Consider the following 7,644-nt stretch of genomic DNA (forward strand, 5'->3'; position numbering starts at 1 on the left):
AATATTTTTTATATATTCCAAAATAATTCTCCGTAAGTTTTCAGGACTTTTGGAGTTGTGCGGAATAGATCTCTCAGGTTTGCTCCTTTTCCGTTCCAGAATACCAGTTGTCGGCATTCTCCCTCTTCATGTAAACCTTGTAAAATAAGAGAGAGAAAACATAAGTATTGTAGCATAATGTGTATTAACAGCCCATTATGCAATAAATATCGATATAAAAGCATGATGCAAAATGGACGTATCAGAGGCTCACTAGGGATAGTGTGCTTTCTATGTACCCACACATGTATTTGGGTTTTCAATCAATACAATTGTAGCATGGATAATAAACGATTATCACGAACAAGGAAATATAATAATAACTAATTTATTATTGCCTCTAGGGCATATTTCCAACAGTCTCCCACTTGCACTAGAGTCAATAATCTAGTTCACATTACTATGTGATTCACGTCCAATAAGTTCTGGGATTTATCTTGTTTTGCTTATGAGAGAGGTTTTAGTCAACGGGTCTGAACCTTTCAGATTCTTGTGTGCTTTACAAATCTCTATGTCATCCTGTAGTTATTTCTACCACGCTCCATTTAGAACTATTCAAAATTACTGCTCCATTATACGAATCCGGTTTGCTACTCAGAGTCATCCGGATTGGTGTCAAAGCTTGCAACGATGTAACCCTTTACGACGATCTCTTTAATCACCTTCGTTATCGAGAAACATTTCCATAGTCCTTAAGTTACTAAGGGTAATTTTGACCGATGTCTAGTGATCCATTCCTGGATCACTCTTGTACCCCTTGACAGACTCATAACAAGGCACAGATCGGGTGTGGTACACACCATGGCATACTATACAGCCTACGGCTAAGGCATAGGGGACGGCATTCGTCCTTCCTCTTTCTTCTATCGTGTTTGTGCTTTGAGTCTTACTCAAATTCACACCTTACAATACAGGAAAGAACTCCTTCTTTGACTGATCCATTTTGAACTCGTTCAAAATCTTGTCAAGGTACGTATTTATTGAAAGTTTTATCAAGTGTCTTGATCTATCTCTATAGATATTGATGCTCAATGTTCAAGTAGCTTAATCTAGGTTTTCCTTTGAAAAACACCTTTCAAATAACCCTGTATGCTTTCCAGAAATCTTACATCATTTCCAAACAACAATATGTCAACCACATATACTCATCAGAAATTCTATAGTGCTCCCACTCACTTTCTTGGAAATACAAGTTTCTCATAAACTTTCTATAAACCCAAAAGCTTTTATCATCTCATCAAAGCGTATATTCTCCGAGATGCTTTCTCAAGTCCATAGAAGGATCACTGGAGCTTGCATACTTGTTAGCATCCTTAGGATCGACAAAACCTTTTCGTTGTATCACATACAACCTTTCCTCAAGGAAACCATCGAGGAAATAATATTTTGACATCCTTCTACAAGATTTCGTAATCGAAAAAAGCAGCAATTGCTAACATAATTCCAACAGACTTTAGCATCGCTACGGGTGAGAAAGTATCACCGTAGTCAACTCCTTGAACTTGTCGGAAACCTCTTTGCGACAAGTTGAGCTTTCTAAATGGTGACATTTACCATCACTGTATATCTTCCTTTTAAAGATCCATTTGTACTTATTAGCCTTATGACCATCAAGTAGTTCTTGCAAAGTCCACCTTTTGTTTTCATACATGGATCCTATCTCAAGATTTCATGGCCTCCAACCATTTGTCGGAATCCAGGCCCACCATCACTTCTCCATATCTCATAGGTTCATTGTTGTCTACCAACATGACCTCCAAGACAGGATTACCGTACCACTCTGGAGTTGTACGTCTCATTGTCGACCTACGAGGTTCGGTAGCAACTTGATCTGAAACTTCATGATCACCATCATCGGCTTCCACTTTAACTGGTATAGGCGCCACAGGAACAATTTCATGTGCCCTTCTACTCTCTGGTTGAAGTGACAGTTCAAAAAACCTCATCAAGTTCCACCATCCCCCCACTCAATTCTTTCGAGAGAAACTCTTTCTCTAGAAAGGACCTGTTTTCATCAACAAAACACTTTGCTTTAGGATTTGAGATAGGAGGTATACCCAACTGATTCCTTTGGGCATCCTACGAAGATGCAATTATCCGCTTTGGGTTCGAGCTTACCAGGATAAAGCCTTTTGACATAAGCATCACAGCCCCAAACTTTAAGAAACGACGCCTTAGATTTCTCTAAACCATAGTTCATACGGTGTCATCTCAACGGAATTAAATGGTGCTCTATATAAGGTGAATGTGGTTGTCTCTAATGCATAACCCCAAAACGATAGTGGTAATTCGATAAGAGACGTCATAGTATGCACCATATCTAATAGGGTGTCGACTATGACGTTTGGACACGCCATCACACTGTGGTGTTCCACGTGGCATGAGTTGCAAAACAATTTCCACATTGTATACCAAACTTCGCAACTCAGATATTCATATCCACGATCACATCGTAGACATATTATCCTCTTGTCACGACGATCTTCAACTTCACTCTGAAATTGCTTGAACTTTTCAATATTTCAGACTTGTGATTCATCAAGCAAATACACCTGTATCTACTCAAATCATGAGTGAAGTACGAACATAACAATATACATTGCGTGCCTCAGCACTCATTGGACTGCATACATCCAAAATGTATTATTCCCAATAAGTCATTTGCTCGTTCTATCTCAGTGGAAAATGAGGCCTTTAGTCATCTTCCCCATGTGGCATGATTTGCATGTTTCAAGTGATTCAAAATCAAGTGAGTCCAAAAGATCCATCTGCATGGAGTTTCTTCATGCTTTACAACAATAGGCATGGTTCGCATGTCTCAAATGATTTTAAAACGAGTGAGTCCAAAGATCCATCAGCATGGAGCTTCTTCATGCGTTTTACACCAATATGACTTAAGCGACAGTGCCACAAGTAAGTGGTACTATCATTACTACTTTGTATCTTTTGGTCATCAATATTACGAACATGTGTATCACTACGATCGAGATTGAATAAACCATTCATATTAGGTGCATGACCATTGAAGGTATTATTCAAGTAAACAGAGTAATCATTATTCTCTTTAAATGAATAATTGTATTGCAATAAACACGATCCAATCATGTTCATGCTTAATGCGATCACCAAACAACATTTAGGTTTAACACTAATCCCGAAGGTAGAGGGAGTGTGCGATGGTGATCACATCAACTTTGGAAACACTTCCAACACACATCGTCACCTCGCCTTTAGCTAGTCTTCGTCTATTTCGTGGCTTTTATTTCGAGTTACTAACATTTAGCAACTGAACCGGTATCTAATACCCATGTGCTACTAGGATTACTAGTAAAGTACACATCAATAACACATATATCTAATATATTTTTGTTGACGTTGCGAGCCTTCTTATCTACCAAGCATCTAGGGCAGTTCCGCCTGAGTGATCATTCCCCTCATCATAGAGGCACTTAGTCTCGGGTTTGGGTTCAACCTTGGGTTTCTTCATTGGAGTGACAACTGACTTATCATTCTCGAAGTTTCCCTTCTTTCCCTTGCCCTTCTTGAAACTAGTGGTTTTACCAACCATCAACACTTGATGCTCCTACTTGATTTCTAACTTCGCGGTGTCAAACATCGCAAATAGCTCACAGATCATCTTGTCTATCCATGGTATGCTATAGTTCATCACGAAGCTCGGTAGCTTGGTGGCAGTGACTTTGGAGAACTATGTCAATCACTATATCATAAGGAATATCAACTCCTACTCGATTCAAGCAATTGTAGCACTCAGACAATCTAGGCACATGCTCAACGATTGAGTTTTTCTCCTTTACTTTGCGGGAAAAGAATCTTGTCGGAGGTCATGCCTCCGCGAGCCGTCTTGAAGGGCCCTACCATGTCCAGTCCCCAGACGACGAATGGCCATGACAGAGGAATGGTTTTGAGGGCCGAAGGCGGCATGTGGCTCTGCGTGCTGAAGCGCTGGCAACCTTCGCACTTGTCAACCAGATCCACGGCCACCCCGAGGGCCGTGGGCCAGTAGAATCCATGGGGGAATGCTTTGGCCACCAGGGTTCTGGAGGCAGCGTGATGCCCACACTCCCCCTGGTGGATGTCTCTGAGGATCTCCTACCCCTTTTCTGATTCGACGCAGCGTTGGAACACGCCGGTCACGCTGCGTCGTACCAGTTCGCGATTGATGATGGCGTAGGCGGCGGACCTGCGCTAGATCTGTCTCGCCTCCGCCTCGTTCTGAGGAAGTTCGCCGCGAAGAAGGAAGGCCAAAATAGTTTGAGCCCATGATGGGGCCGACACAAGGGTCGCCTCTGCTTCGTCGTGACTGTTGGAGGCTTCCACAGCCCCCGAGCTTGATGGTGCCGCGGTTGTGGGCTCGAGACAAGGTGTCTCTGGTGCTGCCGCGGCAGCCGGCTCACCGTCTACCTCCATGACGTCCACCCACTGGGAGGGTTCGAGTCCAGACAGAGCCGGGGTTGTTGTCGTAACCGGCGCCGCCATTGGAGTCGGTGGGACCAATGGAGCCGGCATAGGAACTGTAGCTGGCGTAGTTTGCCGAGCTGACGGTGTTTGCACCGTGGAGTCAGTCGGTGCCGCTTTTGGAGTTGGCGTAGTCAGCGCAGCCGGCGTGGGAACCGCAGCCGGCGTAACTAACTAAGCCGACGGCGCTTGCACCGTAGAGTCAGCCGGCACAAAGATTGATGCCGACTCGGGAGACGGCTTGATAGACGGCTTATGGAGTTGCTCGAGGGAGACGCCGGCTGGAATGGCCTGTCTCGTGGAGCCGATCTTCGCCAGTGTATCGGCCGCCTCATTTTCTACCCTGGGAACGTGGTGAAACTCAGAGCCATCAAAAGGACCGCTGAGCTGTTGGATGAGGAAGCGGTAACTCGCCATGTTGGCGCCCCTGGCGTTCCATTCACCACAGACCTGCTGCACCACTAAGTCTGAATCGCCGAAGCATATGAGCCGCCGGATGCCGATCTCCTTGGCAAGCTGGAGGCCATGAGCCAGTGCTTCGTACTCGGCGACGTTGTTGGAGGCGGCGAAATGGATCTGGAGAGCGTACTTGAGCTGGTCCCCTTTCGGAGACGTCGGGACGATGCCGGCTCCCACTCGTGTCCGAATCTTCGAGCCGTCGAAGTGCATTCGCCAATCGTGGAGTCTGGAGGCGGTGGCTCGAACTGGATCTCGGCCCAGTCGACTAAGAAGTCGGCCACCACCTGAGATTTCATGGCGGTGCGAGGCTCGTACCGAATATCATGGTCCGCCATGGCGATGGACCATTTGGCAATCCTGCTCGTGGCATCACGGTTTCCTATGATCTCTGAAAGCGGAGCAGTGCTAACCACAGTGATGGCATGCTCTTGGAAGTATTGCTTCAACTTCTTTGCAGCAAGGTAAACACCATAACACATTTTTTTGATAATGTGGATAGTTCTGCTTAGAGGCGGACAAGACCTCGCTAAGGTAATAGACAGGGCGCTGCACTGGCAGGGCCTTGCCTTCCTCTTTACGCTGAACTACCAACACTACGCTAACCACGCGAGTGGTCGCCGCAATGTATATGAGTATGGGTTCCCTTTCAGATGGTGCTGCCAAGATCGGCAGGCTCGAGATTACCCGCTTGAGGTCGCGGAAGGCTTCGTCCGCCTGGTCGTTCCACTCGAACTTCGTTGTCTTCTTCATGAGCTGGTAGAGTGGAAGGGCCTTCTCGCCAAGCCGGCTGACGAACCGGCTAAGGGACGCCAAGCAGCCGGCGAACTTCTGGACGTCGAGGATTCGAGTCGGTCGCACCATCCGCTCGATGGTGCCGATCTTCTCGGGGTTCGCCTCGATGCCGCGGGCGGACACGAAGAACCCCAAGAGTTTGCCGCCTGGAACCCCGAAGACGCACTTCTCAGGGTTGAGCCGGATCTTGTACTCGCGCAGATTGGCGAACGTCTCCCGCAGGTCGTCGAGGAGGCTGAAGTGTTGCTTCGTCTTGACGGCGATGTCATCCACATAGACGTGGATGTTTCTGCCAATCTGTGGCAGTAGGCACTGCTGCATGCAGCGTTGGAATGTTGCACATGCGTTCTTCAGACCGAACGTCATGGTGGTGTAGCAGTAGGCCCCGAAGGGCGTGATGAAGGAGGTCTTCAGGCGATCAGCTGGATCCAGCTTGATTTGATGGTAGCCTGAATAAGCATCCAGAAATGACAGCAGTTCGCAGCCTGCAGTGGAGTCGATCACTTGATCTATCCTAGACAACACGAAAGGGTCTTTCGGACAGGCCTTATTCAGGCTAGTGTAGTCAATACACATTCGCCATGTGTTGTTCTTCTTCACCACCAGGACTGGGATAGCCAGCCAGTCCGGGTGAAAAACCTCCATGATGAAGCCGGCTGCAAGGAGCCGGGTGATTTCTGCTCTGATCGTGCGCCGCTTCCCCTCGGCGAAGCGGCGCAGGGGTTGTTTCCTCTCTCTCGCTCTCGTTCTCGCTCTCTCTCTCTCTCTCTCTCTCTCGCTCGCTCTCTCTCTCTCTCTCCCTCCCTCCCTCCCTCCCTCGCTCTCTCTCTCTCCCTTCCTCCCTCCCTCCCTCCCTCCCTCGCTCTCTCTCTCTCTCTCTCTCCCTTCCTCCCTCCCTCGCTCTCTCTCTCTCGCTCGCTCTCCCTCTCCCTCCCTCTCTCTCTCTCTCTCTCCCTCCCTCTCCCTCTCCCTCTCTCTCTCCATGTCCCTCTCTCCCTCCCTCTCTCCCTCTCTCCCTCTCCCTCTCCCTCTCTCTCTCTCCCTCTCCCTCTCTCTCTCCCTCCCTCCCTCCCTCCCTCCCCTCCCTCCCTCTCTCTCTCATGTTCAGACTGTTCGCTCAAACATACAGAGAATAGTTTGGGCGTTAGGTTGGAGGTGCTCTTAGAGCATCTCTAGTAGAACCCTCAAACCCTTAAATCTAAAACCAGTTTTAAGGGTTGAGAATTGACCATTTTTGACACTTTTAAGGGTTGAAAAACAGGGGCAAAGACTAGAACCCTCAAACCCTTAAAACTGTCATTTGGCATTGCACAATTTTCACTAGAAAAACATAATAAACCTTCAAACAAACAATTTGGCATAGCACAATTTGGCATAGCAGATTTAAAAGCCAACTAATCAAGAATAGTCATGTTCCTAGGATTGAAGATAATCAATTATGTACTAATTCTGACAAATCTGATAGATTAACACTTGTTTGCAGATATTTTGCCTGATGCAGAGCATGACCACTGATTGATCTGAACAAAAAGTGACTTAAACAACATGCATTTGGTGGCAACATGTCCAGCATGATCAAATATTCAGATTGGCAGAATGAAATCGACAGTTTCCAGGGAGAATCACTGGAATTCACCACGCCATACTAAAAGCTAGAGCTGTCATTTTGCTTCCACTGCAAGCAAACGGAAACCTGAAGGCTCTGAACTTCTGAATAAGCATTTCCACTAGCAGATAGAAAGCCCAGCACCGAACATGTTCCGAGATGGCATAAGCCGCGCCTGCACCATCAGATACTAGCAGCAGCAGCAGCAGTTGGACGATCCACGGCTGCAGGACGGCGGCTGGCGCGGCGGCGGGCGGGGGCGCGGCGGCGGG

Source organism: Hordeum vulgare, chromosome 3H (assembly GCF_904849725.1).
Source record: "Hordeum vulgare subsp. vulgare chromosome 3H, MorexV3_pseudomolecules_assembly, whole genome shotgun sequence".
NCBI lineage: Eukaryota > Viridiplantae > Streptophyta > Magnoliopsida > Poales > Poaceae > Hordeum > Hordeum vulgare.